This window comes from Nymphaea colorata, unplaced genomic scaffold, assembly GCF_008831285.2.
Source record: "Nymphaea colorata isolate Beijing-Zhang1983 unplaced genomic scaffold, ASM883128v2 scaffold0495, whole genome shotgun sequence".
Classification (NCBI taxonomy): domain Eukaryota; kingdom Viridiplantae; phylum Streptophyta; class Magnoliopsida; order Nymphaeales; family Nymphaeaceae; genus Nymphaea; species Nymphaea colorata.
The window spans coordinates 1-21,429 of record NW_022205001.1 but is presented as its reverse complement, the minus strand read 5'-3'; the positions used below and the strand labels follow the sequence as shown (position 1 = coordinate 21,429).

General features: G+C 35.8%; 1 pseudogene; it reads left to right on the top strand.

The window, feature by feature from the left end:
• Positions 1-4,817: 4,817 nt before the first annotated feature.
• Positions 4,818-10,083, top strand: LOC116245085 (uncharacterized; annotated as a pseudogene).
• The last annotated feature ends 11,346 nt before the right edge of the window (positions 10,084-21,429 follow it).

Genomic DNA, 21,429 nt, shown 5'->3' with positions numbered 1-21,429 from the left:
ATTGTTGCAAAAGCTGCTGTTACTTTACAATCGAAGAGCTGACTTAATTAGCATTTGAACGTTATTTTTCATCTGTCAGCATTATACATACCAAATAAATACATGAGAGCCAGGCTTCACTATCGAGGAGACGTTAACGCAAATGAAATAAACAGAGCGGTTAACAATTGAAAAGTAATAAAAAGATTAATTGCGTTAGTTGGTTTGATGATTTTGATGTCAGTATCAATTATCAATAATCTAAGGTCTTAAGCGACGGAGATATTCGAAGATAAGGAAAAAGATGCTGCTTGATTAGTAATAACACAGCCATAGACATCTTTTTTCCGATTTGAATGCAAGATTCGATAGATTGTATAAATTTAAATCATTCGTACATTGGTACATCGGATAGGGCATGTAATAGCGTGACTTTAAGAGGCTTACCAAGACTTATAAAATTTGGTCAACGACTACGAGTTGCTAATGAGTAATCCCAGACGAGCCAGAGTAATGATCATTATCTTTATAAACTGAATAGTTTAGTAGGTTTATCGTGAGTATCTAAACCAATAATAGCAGAGCTCCAAACCAATCTTAAATTTAATATAGGATTTACATGAGCGAACAAAAACCCAACGACCTTTAGAACAAATACAGTGAGCTCCTCTCTAAGTACCGAAGGTTTTATGGACTTCAGTCACCTCCATGGTTGCACTGGCAGGGACAGTCGTATATTCCAAATACCAAATCTTCAGGAAGGAGAAAGTTATCGATGAGAAAGAGAATGAGATCAAGAACCAAAAGGAATAACTGCATCACTTACGCAACGAGGCCAAGGAGTTGAACAAGTAACTGGCTGAAGAGTTCAAGGTTATCCTCAAAAACCTCAAGCAAAACATCACCAATGATCCCAACGTCAAGGGCTTCTCAAACTCACTCAAAAATGAAATCAATCATACCTTTGAAGAGATCAACACCGCCCTGAAGAAAAAACTGGAATACCTCAAACAGTACAACTACAAGGAATCGATGGAGAAATGGTACCTGAACAATTTGGTCAGCAATGAAGGGTTCAAGTTCAACTCGTTGAGGAAGATTGAAGTTGTTGAAGCCAATTGGAAACACCATAAGAATACATACAGAAGGCTACACATGGAGAAAAGATGGACAGCATAGCTTCTACGGAATCGCTGAAACGGGCAAAAGGAGAAGAAATAATTCTAAAAAATGAAGGCTTACTTTGAGAGAAAGAACAGCTATGAAGGCAAAGGGGTCGAAATCAATGCCAATACTGACAATTTGGGAAACTCCTTCTTTGGAAGTTCCAAAGTTCTGCAGGTGAAGTACAGATGCTGGGGGTTTGACATCACTACAGGTCAATTCAGCATGCCTCTCTATTTGATTAAGGCAAATAAAGACCAATCAGCAGATGTAAGGTAGAGACAATTGAGGAGGGAAAGGAGAGTTATATTGATTGCAGGGATGGCGAATGGACCAAAAAGCAGTGATTTCTCTATGAACGATAGCAAATTTAATTTATCATAGATTTTGATTCATACTAGTTGCTTTAATTTTATTTTTTCAGTATCAAGTACAAGATATGCAAATTTGCAAGATAAACTAGATGCTAATGAGATTGAAAATGCTAACTTAGTAAAAAGGTTTTCGGAGGACTTACACTGTTCAGTTGGTTGTTTGGCCTATTCTATCTGAATTGGATGAGCAAGCCACCCACTGTAGAGATTACCCCACAATAGCTCAACTCTTGGCGAATGAGCTCAAAGATAAGACTAAAATCGATCTTCAAGAGCATACAAATTCAATAAAGACTGATATGAAAACTCTCAATCAATCGTTGCATAAAATTCAAGAAGATTCAAAATAAAGATGAAGCTTAATCTGCCAAGAGATATAGAATCGTCATTTATATTATGTATGCTAAATGGAAAAGCCGAGATAAGTCATGGCGGATATGCTTGATTTAAAAAACTTACCCAATTTTTTGGCGACAGCGATCTCGTACTGAAGAATACAATCGTAATATACAAAAATGGAAAATTACATCGAAAACTTGAACAGGCGGAAGAGTTAGTCACTCTTAATTACTCCTAATTGGATACACTGTGAGATTGTTCCAAAAAATGAACTATATGCAGGACAGCTATGAAGACAATATATTTAAAAAGACGAAAGAAAAGCACAGTAAAAAAAAAATATGGGTGAAAAGCAATACAAAAGGAAGATATTATTAAGAAAATTATATACCATATATATCAAAATAATCGAAATATATAATGCAGCTATAGTGATTGTATATTCCATTCACCAATAAGAAAGTCAAGAAAATATATAAAGATAAATAAAGTATTCAAAACGATAAGCCTTGTCATTTCCTTCTGAAGTCGAAAAGTTAGCCACGCCCATCTATTAATGAATGATAATGATTAGAAAATATCCGCTAATTGTGCGAGCGAAATGGATAAAGGAAAGTAAGTATAAGGTGGATACATTGGAAAATCATGACTTACAAAAAGAAACTGAAAGATGCATTTAATCTCTTGATTATCAATATCATAGCCAATCAGTCCAATATTCTATTTTATGCTTACTTTTATTACTCAAAATATAAAAGACTCACAGCAAACACTCATTCGAAAACGGTGAAAAATATGATAAAAATATTTTAAAGCCAATCACCTAACCTAGTCTTATCTTTCACTCCATTTCCCAAAATTCACATTATTCACAATGTTGAAGACCCTAGCAATTCCCACTAAATCTGTAATATTTCCCTTTTTCTTTTCGTCGAATCTTATTCCATGTTTAATTGTCCCAATACAGTGATAGTCTTATAATAAAATTCCTTCTCAAAATAAACCTTCTATAATAATCAAAATCGAACAAATGGACCTTCCCTATCCTTCCCTAAAGGACGATCAGCTGGTTGCCCACTTCTCGCCCTTCGATCGCAGACGATCCCTGGTGATAAAGGACTCGCTGAAGAACGTTGCGCTTCCACCGGCCCTGCCTCTCAAACTACGCAATAAAATAATAAATTTAATCGAGGAGGACCTGCCCTACGAGCTGAAGGAACTGCTGTAGGAGGAAGTGGTCAGCTTCAGGGCGGAGATCAGCAAATAAGGCTCCTTCGAGAACATCCTTCATGTGGCCTGCCGTTAAAATGCAGCCAAATGTTTGGAGTACATATGCAGGACCTACTACCAGTACTTTCCAGAGGACTATTAGCTCTGGGTCAACTCTCCCAATAAGGAAGGAATGACCCCTATCATGCTCTGCGCCTTGAACCACAGCAACCAATGCATGGGATTGCTGCTCAGTATGGGGGAGTGGATATCCACCTCATCGATGCCAACAAGTTGTCTGCGTACCAGATTGCTCTTAACTGCAAAAACGAGCAGGCCTTGAAGATCCTCATGGATTATTAGAACAAATCTAAGAGATAAAAACAGACCAATCACCACTTGCTATCGCAGGAACTGGAATTGAAGAGAGGAAGGATTGGATGGTGTGAGACCTTCTATAAGTGCCTTCTCGATTGCATCACCTGTGGAGGAACCAAGGAAAATAAAGAAAATTCACCCAGAAAACAACATAAAAAAATATCGATTCTCGGAAGTGGAATTGATGGACTTTTTACAGACCAAGTCTAGACTGGCTTCACCAATGAAGAATTAGGCCTGTAGGTGGAGTGGAAATTGATGGGTGAATACCAAGAGAAAGGAAGTTACGGAGTACTTTTTGAGAACTTTTCACCATACGATATGGAAGACATCAATTGCCCAGTCAATCACTTCCTCATCATTTCCAGAGCTTGAGCCAGCATCCCTGGCTCGTCAGGAGAGTGATCCAGTCATAGAAGTCAAACCTGGAAACTACATCATCAACGTTTTTCAAAAGAACCTGCCCAAAACTCTCACAACTGATGCTCAATTGCCTTTCATAGCCAAGACCAACATCCTCTCTTCTTAGCGACAAAAAATAAGGCTGGCCGATGTTACTCCAGAAGGCATTGGCAAGATGTATGGCAGTTACAAAAGACTGAAAACAGTATCGGCTAAAGAACTGATCGAAAACGTCACGGGATGGCCGGTTATCAGTTTGCCGATAGCTGGAAGAAGCGATATCTATTCTCTTTTGAAGAGATTCTTTTTCAAGGAAAAATACATGTACATTTTGGAAGGAAAGCCAAATTCACTCTTGAGCAAACCTGATGGATCCGTGTCTTGCTTCACTGTATTGAACTTCTACGAAAAGGGCGACAAGAGACTGGTGCTGATTAATTGTCCGTTCGTCGATGCTGCTTGGATGTAAAAATAACGTCATTAAATCTTAGCTTTGAAGATATTGCGGGGACACTTCAATTGTCGCGATCAGATGACCATTTGGGTCGAGGAATAGAGACTAACGTAATACTTTAGCCAGATCCTGGTGGCTCCTGTTAAATCAGGCTACCAACGTCAAAGCTTGCAAATTTCTGTCACAGATAAAGTCTACTTCAAGCTTTAGGTGGATGGCGGAGATGAGAATATAATTGTATATCTGGTCGATTCTGAAACTGGAGCGCTTGTTGCTGCCAAGAATGTTGAAGGATGGAAAAATGAGACTGAAAACGTAACTATAAAGGATTACGAGTTTAGAGAGAAGGGCTGTTTCAGTTTGAGTCAAAGGAGGGTGAATACTTCTTCAAGGCTGATGTTCCAAAAGGAAGATATTTGATCGTGGTTTGGTCTCCTCAAACGGTCAAAATAGACCCGCTGTAATAAACCTTCGGTCTTTGGAGTGGACATCTTGTTTTCGAAAGAATCTCTACAAAAATGGAAAAAGGAGCAAGCTTCATCAGTGTAGCACACAGCGGGATGTACGGTCATAATCCTTCGATAGAAGAGCGCGAACAAGTGGGTATCAATTACTTTCGATGGGGAATTGCTGGAGGGTAAGCGAAGCGAGAGCAAGAACATTGAGATGGTGAATGAGGGGGATTATGGGTATGTGGTTCTGCGAGGAAAGATCAAAGGCGAGCCACAATTTTACTATTCTTGATCAATACTACTTCTAATAATATCAACATCATTTTAGTTTCAGCTTCTATTTCAATTCCTATATCCCCTTGGTTAGAAAGGGTATTAGCTACTACTTTGAAAGCTATTATGCTTTTATCTGTTTTGATTTTCGCTTTTTAGGGTCTTTGAATTATTTGATTCGTTTCATTTGCATGAATTAATTGCTGTTGTGTTGGTTCTCCTGTTGGTTCTTGGCTTCCACTTTGACCTTGCTTTACTTTTAGTATGATTCGATGTCGATTTGCAATATTTTCTTGTATTTTTCCAGCATTTCTTTATATAGAAACTCGAAATTATTGCGTTAATTCGCTATTATTTCCTTGTCGTTTAGAAGCTCCTTATTATTCTTGCGTTCGCTCGCTATCTACCGTCTCATTTGCTACAACTCCACAATATAGTTAGAAATTTCCTCCTAAATCTCCTCCCGCAGCCTGTGCATCATGTTCTGTTGCATTTCTTACAGCCTCCCTTCCAAGATCTTGCATTAGATTCCTAAATCAACCGTATTCACCCTCCATTTGAATACTGCGCCCTGCAGCTATGCGTTCAGCTTGTGCAATTCGTGATTTTCGGTTTCGAGGATAGAAAGCTTATGGTTGAGAGTGGTAATTTGCGACAAATATTGCTGTTATATCTGTTCAAGGCGTTCCATAACTGGCGAAGGGAGGAGAGGGCGATGGAGTGGTCAGGTCCTCCAGCTGAAGATAAGATTTGTTGGGGGAACTATGGTCCCGCGCTGGGATAGGCATGGAGCAAGCGAAATGCTACCTCTGGGAGACTTCGAAGTTTTAGCTGGCGAGGAGTTCAAGCTTACTCTCGATGCTGGAGATGAGGTCTTGAAATTTTTTTGAGGAGAGGTGCTCAGGTTCAAGTTTTGCCTCTTCATTTAAATCGTATAATAAACCGTCAATAAATGGAAATAATTATGACACAGGAGCCAACCATCACAAATGTTAAAAACCTATTTCCGTTCAATAAAAAGAGTTATTCATAAGTTCGTTTAATTATATATTGTGGGTAAGAATATTAATAATACTTATTACTTTACTTACATGCCAAAGTCCATATCTTAGCAGTTCAAATAGAAATGCCACTTTTGGCGGATTTTATGAAAGTTTGAGCAAGAAGGAGCCAGCAGATGCAATAAATATTCATAGAAAATGGACCTTCCTGTTGCCAATTACGCACGGACTTGCATACAGAATCTATCCATTGTAGATTCTCTAACAGGCAAAGAACTTAATGCTTGGATACGATAAACAGTGAGATAGCAAAATAAGAAACTTAATGAAGACGTTTAGAGATTGAATAGGGTTAAGGGATTCAAACTCACCTAAAGTCAGAAATAAACCAATGAAATCATCAGCATTGTTGATCTGCTAAAAAAAGGAATGTATACCTAGGCAAGCAGAACATCAAGAAAACCTTTACCTTTTGTTCAATAATTGGTCTAATATGAATCCCTCAAAAAAATGTATCTATCTCTCAAAACTTGCCATAAAATCCAATAGAGCCTATTTACGGAGGAGAATAGTATAGAGATTTGAAGAACATCCTGTTTAAGCAAGCTTCCCTATACTAATCGCTATCAAATGAGGCTTAGTTCTATATGGAAAAGATAGATGGAACTTCTGACGAGCAATAATGGCCATAGCCAAGACATATGCACGATTTTCTTTTCCTTCACTTCAAAAACATCCAATTTAAGTTCCGATCCCTCAGAAACCAAAATAGATCACTCCAAGAGATTCTGAATGAGAATCCCTCAGAGTCCTAATACGATTATGAACTTGTTTCCAAAAGTACAAATCTAGAATCTGCAATGAGTAAGCAGTATAGAGAATTGGAATACCGTATTAAGGAAATCCATAAAGAATTCACTAAAAATTCCAAGCAAATCCTGATCAATAAAAGCGCTTTTGACTGTTTGAATGAAATTGATGATCACATTAAATAGGTAATAAAATCAATGAAGTTCTACAGCGAAAAGGAAATCTTAATTAAGATGAAATTCAGACCAAAATCACATTATTTCTTTGGAATAGAGAGTGAAGCAACTGTAAACGATCCATAGAAAGATATTAAACAAATTAATATCATGCATTAAATATGTGAATCATCTATTGGAAGAAAGGATTTACGGTTAGATCAAAGATACAAATGATGAAGATTCATCTTAAGGTAGCTGTAAGAAGCCACCAAAGATATGGCATATAAATTAAAGGAAAACAATTAAAGGATTGCCAACTTAATCAAGTAGAGAGACATATTCAAGAACTAATTCAACAAGATGAAGCTGGTCGAAAATATCTCAGAATAATTCTCAGATCAGATCGAAAAGCTAACCATTAGAAAATCATCACAATAACCATCCGTCGAAGAACTATCCATCAAGATAGCTAATCTTTAATTATAAAAAATGGCCCTAACCAGAGAAAGAGATTAACTCAATTGCATTTGAAATAATCTGCACCGGGAAATTGGACTTATGAAAATAAAGCTTCAGAGTAAGAAGATAGGGACAAGATAGAAAGTCTATAGATTGAAAACCTATCCTTAGAAAGATAAAGAGACGAGTTGAAAAAGGCCCTAAAATAGAAGGAAAATTAAGTTGAATAATTGAAAAAGCTGATAAAATCCAAGGAAAGCGAAGTTGACTAAATGAAAAGCGTATTATCACTCACAAGACATAAGAAAATCAGCTTCGCTCATGCCTCAAAAGCCAAAGAAAAAAGATACAAAAACTTGAATTATAGCAAAGCAACCAATCACTGATCCTATCCCAATAGGTGCAGTTTGACTAGCTATTCCTGGCTTCAAGAAGATAAAGCAGCAAAAGTAGCAATCCTTTCCTTTAAAACATTCCTAAGATCCCTCACTCAGATGATTTCCAAGAAAAATAAATTACCCAGCTCAAATCAAAGATAGAATAGCTTAGCTCTTTAAACTAACTCCTAAAGAAGGAAAAAACGGATTTAGAAAATGCTTTACAATCTTCGACTATAGAAAAAATAATCCTTTAACGCAAATGCAAGAACTGCCAACCAAAATAGCTAATTATCCAAGAAATTGAATAGCGAGAAGGACACAAACTAAATGCAACAGAATCAGCTTGACCAATTGAATCAGGTTCTGGATGATCTTCAAGCCTATGTCAATAGCTTTAGGAAAAGACAGCAGAAGGTAAACAACCAATATACCTACCTAATAATAGAGAGAAACGGTTTAAAGAGAGTAAAGAGCTAACATGTGGAAAGTGTCAGGAAATGGAACTGGAGATAAAGAAAATAGAGAATAAATGAATAAAAACTATGCATAAATACAGAAACGCGAAGAAAGGATCAGGCAAACTTAGAAATTTAGTCTCCAGACCATGAAAGACAACAAAAAGATATCACATGCTAAAGCTGAATTAGAGTCTAAGTATGAGGCATGCAAGGCAGCACTTGTGAAAGTCGAAGAATAGCTATAAGCTCTCAAGAAGCAGCCATAAAGAAGCAAGCCAGACCAATCAGATAGAGCCTAGCTGATGCAGCGACTAACTAGAATTGAAAAGATGAATAATATTTTGAAGTCTTAAAATGACTAGTTGAAAATGACGATAACTAAGGTGCATGAAGCCAACCGTAACCTTTAAATGACCAAGGTTACAATGAATTCAACAATCCTCTATCAAATCGTCCTCACCTCTTCACAGCAAAGGAATATTCTAATAGAGTGAATAGCCATATCGGCAATTTCTCATCTAAACCCTGTAAAAATAGGTCGGTCCCATCTACCAGACTAAATTCCTCTACAGTTTTGACAGTTTTAGTAAGGTCAATTTCCATCGATACATCGACGATCACAAAAATTTAGTCATCATCATCAAGACAATCTTTGGCAGGCTGGTCGCTGCTTATAGTTAGTCATAGGTATCAATCAATGGCACATACCGAGGATACGGGTTATTGATCCATTATGGAGCAGAGAAGTGTTCCGCATCCTCTAGAACAAAAAGCCTATCACTTACGATGACTATTTCCTAATCTTCGGAAATTCATAGTTGCGTATAAAGTCCCAATAAAACAAGGTCTTTAGTAACTTCGGCATAGCCAACGGTTTTTTTAACAGCTAGAAAAAGAAAGTGGAGCATTTGCTCGGTGAGACTTAGCGTGAGATCGGGATATAGACATACGAGATCTATTCTGTGGTGTTTGAAGGTGACCGTTTTTGATGGTTTATCTCATTTATTTGCATATATTAAGAGTGCTTGAGTTCCGTTATTAGTAATATAATAGATAATAGTTAAACAATGAGCGATTAAATCGAACCTCACATCCTCTAGAGCTACCAAATCGTCAAAAAGATCGGCAGTGGCGCATACGGTCACGTCTGGAAGGTCATCGACCGCCAGACCAAGGTGGTCAAGGCGCTCAAGAAGAACTTCGATGCCTTTTCTAACTCGACCGATGCGCAGCGCACCTACAGGGAAATCATGTTCCTCAGACAGCTCAAACACAGCAATATCATCTCTCTCGAAAGGACCATTCGGGCCAAGAACGACAAGGACATCTATCTTGTCTTCGAACATATGGACGTTGATCTGCACACGCTCATTCGCGAGGATGGCAAGTCCACCAACCTTCAGGAGAGGCACAAACAGTACATCATATATCAGATTGCAAAATCCATCTATTTTTTGCATAACTCAAACCTTATACATCGCGACCTGAAACCCTCCAACATCCTCATCAACGAAAATTGCGATGCGAAGCTTTGTGATTTCGGTCTTGTTCGGTTCATGTAGGAACCGAATGATCAGGAAATCGTTGTGATGACTGACTATATTGCGACCAGATGGTACAGAGCTCCGTAGTTACTTTTTGGGTGCAAGGATTATTGCAAGTCGGTAGATATATGGGCACTCGGGTGTCTAATCGGTGAGATGTTTTACGGTAAGGCAATGTTCCCAGGAACTTCCACCATCAATCAGATCGAAAAAGTGGTGGCATGGACAGGACCGCCATCATCTTCATAATTAAAGCAAATATCTGCAAATCTTACTCAAGCAATGCAGGTGATCACCACAAGGAAAAAGTTAAATCGGGCTGAATTCTTCGGCAATAAGATACATCCAAGTTGTCTGGACCTTATCAGCAAGATGCTGTAGTTTGATCCCAACAAAAGGATCACTATTGAATAGGTGTTAAGGCATGAATATCTTTCTTAATTTTATAATTAAAAGGAAATAAAGCAAATCAAATCTGGAAGAGTCAACATTCAATTGCACATCAATGATAACACTAAACTAACTGTAAAGGACTATAGAGAGCTCATCTATTCTGAAATTGGACCAAACCCAAAGTTTTAACTTCGAGCAATTTTGCATCCAATAGCTGCTATCAGACCGCAAAGACAAAGATGATCAAAAATGATGAGAATAAAGGATCTAAGAAATAGGTAATCTCTAAGGAAAAATCTAAACAGAAAACTATTGCAATTGATAGTGGATAGTCGTATGGGTGGAACAAAAGTCAGCAGCAAACTGTATACCAATCAACATAAGGAAAGTAGGATTCAAAGGCAGGAAGAAAATAACTAAAATCATCGTTATAAAAAACAGTAAAAAGCAAGGGAGAATCAAGAAAAAAAGGCATCTCACTATGTTCAAAATCATTAAGCAAGCAAACCTCTCTAAGCAAAAGAAGCACACAGAGCTTGAGACGGTAGACAGTCGATAACTGAACAGTAGATGCGAGCAAATAAAAAAATTGAAGCCGGTTAGTCGAAGTTGTAGTGAAAAATACGACAAGACGAAGCGACTACTCACGCAATAGAATGGAAAAAATCATAGAAAAGTGTTATTGAGTGAATGTTTTGTCAACGATAATATCGGAAGAAGGGTGATGCAAATGCATTGATTCTTGATCTCAGTTTATGAATGATATAATAAATCATTTATTATTCTTGAATCTGCATATACATTTATTTGCATATATATAGAAAATCAATTGAAGATGGATTTGCTTTTCTCGAGGATCATTTTCTTGAGTTATTTCTCTTGCAAGGAAAGCAATTTTTCCTATTTTCCTAAGATATACTTAAACACTGAGATAAAGTTAAAGATATTGTGTTCCAATTCGATATGATGGTTGGCTTCGTGATCATAGTATTTGGACATTTTGATGAGATCAGTATTTTCACATAAAAGGCAAGCTTTGCTTTAGCGACTTTCCCTGACAGTGTTCTAGACATAGTAAAAGATGATAGAGGCAATAAAAATATACGTAAGGGACATGACTAGAATAACAAAATAGTATATTTTTGCATTATTTTCAAAGTCCTTATGCCAGATATGAACAAAGATAGCCATGAATTTCACATTGTATTTTGTTTGGATATTGTACAAAGGCATAGAGGAGCTGCTTTGGTCAGCTCCAACAAAAAACGAGAAGAAAAATTCCATAGAAAAGACTAAAAGAGCAATTCCTGTAATGATCTTTGCATTGTATACGATGGCTGAGGTTGCTGAATCGTTTATGTTTCTTCTGGAGAAGAAGTGAATGAAGAAGAGAATTGAAAGGTAATTTGGATTGAATAGGGAGTTTATATTACGACTATCAAGAGAATAGCCCAGAAGACAAAGCTTTTCTTGTTGTATAAGAGATAAGTATAAACATTTTCACACCGCCCTATTTTTATCTAAAGTTTGCAATTTTCCGAATCATCATTATCCTTTCGACTATGACAAAGAGGAGCAAGATGAGGTTGACAATCATGAGAAGTTGAAACCATATTGTGACACATTGGGACTATTCACTGCAAATCTTTAGATTATGCTTATGCCGATTATGATAGTCGAAACAAGGATGGCGATTGGTTGTATCTTGTGGAAGGAGTTTTAGTATTTTAGCTATACTTTTTACTACTCCACTGCTAGAGCTGAATATGAAAAGATGATATCTTTTTTCTCGTCCAAATCAGAGTAGGAAGATAGAATTTTGTGAAATTATGCCTTCCAAGTCATAACATTTATGTTCTTTGGATAGGCCTGTACAATGCGAACTTTATTCTCACTCTCAAGAACGCAAAATTGAATCTTTCTTCATAAAATTCATAAATCTCTTTGCTATTTTGTTCAAAGTTCGCGATGTAGCTTTCTCTTTGAAGGTAAAGAGAGCTTGATTATATTTATTAGTTTTTTCTCAGATTTATTGTCTAAAAGAAACTCAATAACTGCACCAAAAAAGATTCATAAAGGTCGAAGCGTTACCTATATAGGAAAAGAATTACTTATTTTCTATTGAGGAAGAGTTAAAGTATACCTTTTCAAATATCAAATGCTAGAAATCGATTAAAACCTTTAAGATTGACGAAGGAAACACGAATCCTTTTGTGATGATCACCTTTCTCAGATAAAGCTGCAATAGGTCTAAAGTCGCTACCATAAGTTTGTGGTTTTCATAGAATTACATATTCTCAGAGAACAGGAATTATGGGATAAGGTTTTTGATCTATTTCCCCATGAATTATAAAAAGAACGTGAATTATTATATTCTGAATTCATGGTTACTGTATAGGAGCATTTCAAGTTCCATTTAATTGAGTCTGAACATGCCATAATTGAACAGCGGTCTTGGAAGTTTGGCCAGTATCTCCTTGATGACAAGAATTTCGAGTTAGATATTGAACTTTTTGATGAATTTGAATTCTATCTTTCCGCAAAAGATGATAATCTTTTCGTATAGCTGGTAATGCTAGCCTATTGCATGGGTATTGATCAATTAGTAGATAAAGAAAGAAATGCCAGTATAAAGCTCGTCTTTATAATCCTTACTCAATTACCCTGCTTACAATCCTCTAAATTTGACAATAGCATCCAGCAAAGAGTCACAGCATTATAAAATCGATGAGATACTGTATTCCTTCAAAGAGGCCAATCTCAAAATGACAAGTAAGAGGGACTACAATTGGCCGATTGATGGCATGATTATCTTAGTCATTTCAGTTGAATTTTTTGTTGCAATTTCTTTGAATATTATCGTCAATGTCTTCAGTTAGTTTCCATGAACCAATTACTACAATTTGTTTATTTGGATATGTTATATTCCAAAGAATATGTGGGAACGATTTAATTCTTCAGTGAAACTATTCCTTGGCTGAGGCCGAATCATCCTTTTTTACAGTGGATACTAAGCAGTCTCCAGCCTATATTATGTGGTTTGGTTCCTATGGTTATTGATCTATTCGTTTAGCTTGTACTCCAGCATGACCAGGCTTCCATTCTTTTAGAAATATTGCAACAAGACAAACTAAAGTTTGTTATAAAGCTTGATCTTATAGGGAAGCATTTGCTTGAGTTTTTGGAAAAATTACTAAAAATTGAAGTTTATTTCCTCAACAATGAATCGGCTTTCAGGCTATATTTTCCATTGAGATGGATTTATAACCGAATGATGTGACTTTTGACGAAGCGTTGCATTCTATGATTCATCTAGTATAGACTATGCTTATCTTTATCTCATTCTGAAACTGCGGACGGATGAGTAAAGATTTTATTATGATCTTTTTTCAGAGAATGTAGATTTCTTTATCAAGGGACGGATGATATCACACAAGAAGGGTTTTAAAAGGTCATTTTAAAGCATCAACTTGTATATTTATTCAATTATTTGATCTGTTTTTATAATTAGTGTTTTTCCTTTTTTGATTACTTTTTTTCTCTCTAGGTATATTTTGATTAGGTTGAGATCTTTATCGATTTGCCTAATAAACTCTTTGTGCTATTCCCAATCTTTTTATAGATCTTTTATCTCAACCAAATATCTTTGGATTTTGTCAATATTATACTCAATATTTTCATGTTGGGTTATATTCTAAAGCACAAGGATTATGGTATACTCTAGGTTCTTCAAAAGTCCCTATGGCTGTTGGTAGAAAGGCACCCATAGTAAAAATTCCCAATAATAACGTCTTTTTCCTTATATTTATTCAAGTATGTTTTTGTTGTTGTTACTATTCACACCCAAAGAAAAAGTTCTGCAAAAATGAGTATGAGCCTTTCCATCCCTTTCCTTTGAAAAGGAATCCCTCACTTTGTATTTTTTTATTTCATCTATATGCTCCTTGTACAGAGACAAACGCTCCGAGATGAAAATGATAGAAAGATTGATCAAGTCTACGCTGACCTCGTTTTTCACTTCGGTTAGAATGTAGCTTAGAAGCGGCTTGTATAGAAAGTATTGCTCATGATCTTCCATTCCTTCTCTGACATCCTTGCAAGGTAGGAGATTGTTTATGTGCGACATCAGGTGAGGGTATGTTGAGCAAATCCTAAAAATGGTGATAAGTTGTAGAGACTTTTCGTGCTGCCTAAAATAAAAATCCTGATCTCTCTATAGTTTGTCCTGATCCAATTTGAAGGACTTCAGATTGTTGCAATCCGCAATAAGTTACTGTATCTGAGGCAAGCTGATTAATTTAGAATACAAAATTTCCTATTTGGAGGCATGATGGAGGCCAATTTCCTTGAGAATGTTGAACAAATGAAGAAGGTGCATTGTGAACTAGCCATCTATAAGTCTGATGATCTCATTGTAAAGAAATTCGTAGTCTTTTATCGAAATGTGTTCGGGTATGTTTTGGATTTGCTTGCCCACCCATTTCAATATGATCTTCGAGCTTTTCAGACTGTTGGTATCCAGCAAGACATCAAAAAGTCAATCATGTTTTCTCTTAGGAGAGTAAATATGTTAGAACTATGCATGATCCGCTCCTCGAGATTTTGCAATAAAGGAAGAATTAACTATTGCTCAAATGAATTCTAAAGAATGAACTGAAAGAGATGGCTTGAAAGATTGAAGGCGTCACTGCAAATATGGAAGATTTTGTTCTTATGGACGCTTTTAAGCAAGTCCTAAATGTTGAGAATCTTGAGTTTCATGGGTGCTACAATGTTTTCCTTTAGCTACTTGTCCTGACCGTACAGTCTGAAGCTTTACATGATGATGGCTAGGCAATCAAGATCTTCAATGATCTTCTAGATCATCCTGATTCCCTCAGAGTAATCTTTATTTCCATTTAATACCAGCCATTAACTTCCAATTTCTATTAATTCAACTTGAGTAGAGCGGGTATGGCTTTTATCTAATTTCTTATCCGTTTGTTCATGATTAGCTGTGAATAGTTCCCTTGGAAATAACCGAAACGAAATAGCTATTGTCGATTATTGTAGATTGGATAAATGTACAGTCTCTTTTTTTGAGTAAGGATGGCATCGAAGAATAAATCCAATTTGAACAAGAGACTATCTAGGTATATCTTTATCCCATCAACGATTAGGTAACTCATTTTTTCATGGTAAATGTTAATCTACTATCTTGTTTCCTTGAAAAAACCAACGCTAATCTTCTTCCTATAGTAAATCGTCGATATATGAATTCCAAACTATTCTATAAGGTTCAGCGTCTAGAGGTCATAAGTTGAGGTGATGATGATGGCTGTTAAAAAGTTGATAACCTTTGAGAAATACTTCAATTTCAATAGAAGAGGATACCTATTTTCCCACTCCTTATTTAAAATCTCTTCCAAAATATTGAAGATTTATTGTTTGGTAAAGATCCACTCAAGAGTGTTCTCTTCGCCGACTTTTAAGATCTTTGCCAAGACTGTCTAATTGTGCAAGGTGATGCCATTATTTACGATGTAATTAAGTTTTGTGAATGTTATGAACTCTTTGCGATACATCTCAGAGATGATTTCGTAGATTAGCTATAAATCACCATTCTTGCATTGATGTTTAAATTTCTCAGAAACTATTCACTCAATTACTTGATTAAGTTTCGGCAATTGAAAGGGACATGTTTCATGCTGTTTTCTGTTTCGATCGTTTGTTATGTTTTATTGTTGAAGAGGATTTTTATAATTGATAGGAGATAGTAAAAGAAATAAAAACTTTCCTTCTATTCTTTGTTATTTTCCTCGATGATGCTCTAGAATTTCGATATCGACTAAAAAAGATCAAAGATTTCATGCTATTTTCTTTGGAAAGCTATCTCGATACCATTCTCGCTGATGTGAAGCTTATGCTCTTTCTCGAGAATGCCTTTCAGGTTCTCTTCATCGAAATTGATCCTTCTAAATTGGTCAATAACTTGGTTGATGGATTAGATAAGTTCCACCCTCTCTTAGAAATGCTAAGCCTTGTATATTTTTTCAGATAAGAGCCTTACCACGAGGCCGGGGTGAGTGCTTGCCAAGGTGACCATCAGGTTTAGAGTATACTTGAAGTTGAAATTATACAATACGAAGATTATGTTTATAATCTCTTTGGTTTTTTTATGGTCTTCCGTCGTTATCTTTTGGAAAGTTTCGCTTGTAACAACGATCAAAGAAATGAACTTGATTATCTCGATAATAAGAGGACTCAGCAGTGACCTCCTTACAGCCATTTCAGAATCATTTGTATTTGCTTTTTAGTCCTTCATGATGACTTTCAAAAGTTGGAGAATTTTTAACGTGTATTCAAAAAAGTAAAATCCTTGATCTTCGAATTACTCTATGTGGTTTTGGAGTTATTGGTATATGAATGCATATAATTTGCTTTGCTTTATCAGTTACTCTCTGTTCTAGTTTAGAAGTTTAGGCCTCATCATTGTCTAGACCAAATTATTGAAGAATGATAGAATTTATGCAAAATACAAGACAACGTAATTTTTAGTGGGGACACGTTAGATGAAGTAATTAATTTCGCTGATGGGTGAAGTGATGGATACAGGATGCTTGATATAGATGGGCTAGAATTTATTTGAAAGGCTAAACTACGTTTTGAACTTTTGCAAATTTTAGATCTTTATTCCATATTCATGGTTATCAAGGCCAAGGCAATTGTTAGAGTCAATTAAAAGATACAACCCGGTTTCCAAATGCTGCAAGTAAATTTCTTCTTTATTCTTGATCAAATATGTCAAACTGTGACTGAAATTATTCTTGACCACTCTCCACAAGCAAGGGACCAAACAACGTGCCTTTCCCAGATCTTATGTATAGTATTCGATGTCACAGTTATCCTTATCGTAATAGAGATTGTTGACTTCAAAAGAGATGTTTTCTTTCTTCTCAGAGTAATCATATATATTTTTATGCTTGATGAGTCCGATGTATTTCCTTTAGCATTTTGCCTCGAAAGAGAGAAGGATGATATCGTTGTTATTCAGGAACTAAGGGTAGGCTGTATGACGATTGAGGATGGTGACCTTGAAATCGTCACTAAGTTCAGAGAGCCAAAGGTGTTTGTATCGACTTAGGTCTTGATTTTCCTGCTCGATGTGAAGATACAAGCCCGATGCTACGCTTCTAATCCTCAGTGTCTAGCGATTGTAGGTGATTCTTTCGGTGTTGTCGGTGGGACTCTCGAAGGTAAACTCGCAATTGCTGTTGCATTACTGTTTGAAGATTATCTATTTAACTCTTTTGGTACGTTGGTAAACTTTTGAAGAAGTTACTCTTGCGCGCAGAGGTATAAGTTACTCTCATAGCTCCTGAGGCAAAACTTATCCCCGATTTTTATGATCTTATCTTGTTGGACTGGGCCGACTGGAAGTATTTCCAGCATTCCAAGGACGAAGCTTTTGTTTTGGTTGAGGGTGATGATGCCTGGGGAAAGTTGCGTGATATCTGCGAGGCTGAGTATGAATCTGTCGGAATATAGGAGGACGATGATGTCGTGATACTGCAAGGGTTGGGGACTGTATGCTTATTGCTCAAGGTGAACTTTTTCGTTGAGTTTTTGGGAGGCGAAGGAAGAGAAATTGGACCGTTTGTGGTGTTGTGACTCTCCGTGGGAATATGAGTTCATTTAAATAATACTATCTTTGTATTTAAAGAGCATACATAATATATAATCGAAGACCAATCGTATTCGGCTGCACTTTGATGGAGGTTGTCTTTATTTAATTTCCAGCCAACGAGTTTGCAGTAATTATCAATCATAATTATCATCATAATATTCTTAAGCTATGAAATATTTATATCCTGCTATGGCTTGTCCTTGAAGTTAGTACTGATTTCTAAAAACATTTCTTTTTGAATTTATTGTTAATTAATAAAAAAATATTATTAGATGTATTAAAGCAGAAGCTCATCGCCTTAAGAAAAGTGTTCATAAAGAGGTTCCTCGAATTCTCGGAACAGCTAATCTAAAAAGAAAGGAAGATAATCAAAAAGAGAGGTCAAATAAAGAAAAGTATTAGATAAGTCTATGCCATTCTTGCAAAGAGGCAGACCCTAGTTGTAGAATGTGCAACCGAATCGATACTCAGTATCAAATATATTAGAAGCTCAAGCATCGATTGCAGTATAATGGGTTAAGCTTATCTCCGATTAGGGCATCCCAAGATACATCAAAGGAGCAAACTCATAAGAAGCAAAGTTTTACAACTCAGCAGTTGAAAAATACTTGACCCCAATATACGCCAAATTACAAAAAATAAGCAGAAAAATTAAGTCTTTACATGATCTGGATAAAGATAAAGCCCTTGATATTGATACTTTATTAACGAAGTGCAAACTGGATGAGTATGTTTATTGTTCGTCTCGAATTAAAAATGCGAAATTCTCAAATTGGCTAGCGTTTAATCCCTCAGTCACGACAGTTCAAATCTTTCAACAATTGAGAAAAGAAAATTAGGAATGCATAACAGGATAAATGGAACTTCGAAGACCTTTTCGATTATATTCTACCAGCTAGTATTAAACTATATTGTAAAATACGCAGAGATAGTCGGACGTTAAAGAATAGCCATTTTCCTGAAGCACAGCAATTTTCCTAATACTTATCTAAAGTTTTTTTACGTAAGTCTTTAGACTTACAGCTAAAATTTCTCTGACAGTGAAATCATTAATAAGATAATAAGGCAATCATCTTAAATCAAGTTAAGTGAGGATTAAAAAGCAGACCAATAGAAAATTCTGTACAATATAAGAAATAAATACGAGCAAATAGGTGTGAAATGCGGCTTAATTTTAGATAATTTCAATATATTAGGAAGTAAGGTGAGGAGGGCATTATAGCTAAAACAACAAACTGATACAAAAGACTAGGCCGAACTCGAAATTCTAAAAAAATAAATAAGCAGAATCGACAGCATGTATTTTATGCTGAAATCCGCCTTTCCACACTTAGTTATTAGTTCTTCTATAACGACAGAGTATGAATACTTCAATATATACCAACAAAAGGTAAGTAAAATTTTCAAATTAGGCGACAAATGCCGAACGATGTCATAAAGACCAATGAAATACCTTGAGTTTTAGTATTAAGCTTGGTTTATATTCGAAAAACTGAAATGGATGCTATTTTTAATGAGAAAACTCCTCCATGATGATGATCTTTTGAGGCCGGATGCTATGAAGTTCATATAAACGATCCTTCTGTAATACTTTTAGATATACGATGCAGATAAAAAGCTAAATCCTATTCAGATGATTGAAAAATCGAAGAAAAGGTTTGCCTTTTTGCAACATCAAAAACCATTAAATATCAATGCTTGTATAGCAAAGTTTCCACGCTTTCAAAGAAAATTACAGAAAAATAATATGGAAATAAGATAGTTTAGAAGAATATTTCATTAGATATAAACAGAACTGCCTAATGTAAATGTGTCCAAGCTCGTATCATTTCTAAAGAAAATTTAAGAATAACACTTTCTTACTGCAGTTTAATTCTATAATGAACTCCTCATTGCCACAAGCCAGCGGATAGAAATAGGTTATGGGAATATGTTATCAAATGATTCAAATTTCGAGCTTACTATTGATCCAAAACATGCGAAGTTCATATATCCGGAGTATCTAGTCAAAATTGATAAATCAAAAGTAAGAGTCTGCTTAGATTCGAGATATTTTAGAGACATATTGGTGAGTGTACAAGTAGAAATATTTTAATCGTATCCTAATCCGGATTACTTTATTTAGTACGTGATGAGCAAAGATATTAGTAAACGTTGGGCTACCTTGTATGGCACATACTTTGATAAAGTATTTTATCAGCTTTTTTCTGATGATAACTTGAGGGCCCAACTCAGAAACATTTAGCTTCTTTCAGGTGGGATGTATTAGATATCTTTTACTATCTAAAAAACGGGTTCCTTTGAACATTTCAACTAAAATTTACCAATAAAAGATAAAAGGAAGCGTAAAGCCAACCTCCAAACTGGACTTGAGTATTTGATTTAATGGGCAAGAGCTAATGAATAAAAATGGTGTGCTGGAACCCCTGTTACGAAAGGCAATAATAGCGTTTCCACTAATAGTTAGTGCTATGATGCCTTAATCTTGAAAAAAATCAGATCTAATGAATAAAATAGTTGCTAAAAATTTTTAATATACACATTTGATGCCACGATCGGCTTTTCAAAATCATATTATTAGAAAAAGGTTGATAATGCAGCTCGTTTGATGTCAGTATTAATTCGAAATAAGCCAGAATAGATAGATTTTGAACTGCATCATGTCATCATTGGGATTAGATAGGCTTATAGCCATTTGTTGCAAAATAACTAACTTAAAAGAGTGGATAATATAGGATTCGTTGATATCCAGGACCTGATTATAACCAAAGCTAGTATACCAAACCAAAGAGGGGTAAAATTCATTCAAAAAATTGCGGAAAAAGCATGTAAAAAGTGATATATACATTTGAATTTTTTATTTTATGATAATTATGAAGAATAAACCGAGGATCAATTTTATTATTTTTTCCAAAATGGTCTTTTTTAGGAAATAGTAAATTAGCATATCTAAAATAAGTATGGTTTTGCTTCTCAAGTGCGTATAGTCTAGCAATAGTCTTCGATTATGAAATGAAAATAATAAAAGATGCTTTTTTTTTCATTAAACTCCCAATTTAGAGAAAAAGGCCTTCCCATATGATGTTAATTATGAGTATTATGCTATTATTCTTAAGCATATGCGATCCCAAATTGATTTTATTTTGATGAAAACGAGGATTTTAGTATAAATAATCATTTGAAGGCGTTGTCCGTCCACAATATCACTGCTTTTTGTACTTCGCATACTTGGCCTCGAGAAACCTGATCCATTTCCTTAGCGAAAGCGCCAAATACGCAAAATCCTATTCTGAAAACAACAGCAGTTCCTCTCTTTACTGTGGTAAGTTGTTGACCTTCCGATGAACTGCCTCCAGATAAGGAAACATGATTAGTTGAAGCAGCACTTGCTTGTCGATATAGAGAATTGTAATAATCGAAAGCCAATCATAATCGGCTGCGTTTTGATGAAGGGTATCCTTCTCGTGCTTATTCTAATCTATATATTCATGATAATAGGCTAAAAACTTGGGGTTGGGGTTGGGGTTGGGGTTGGG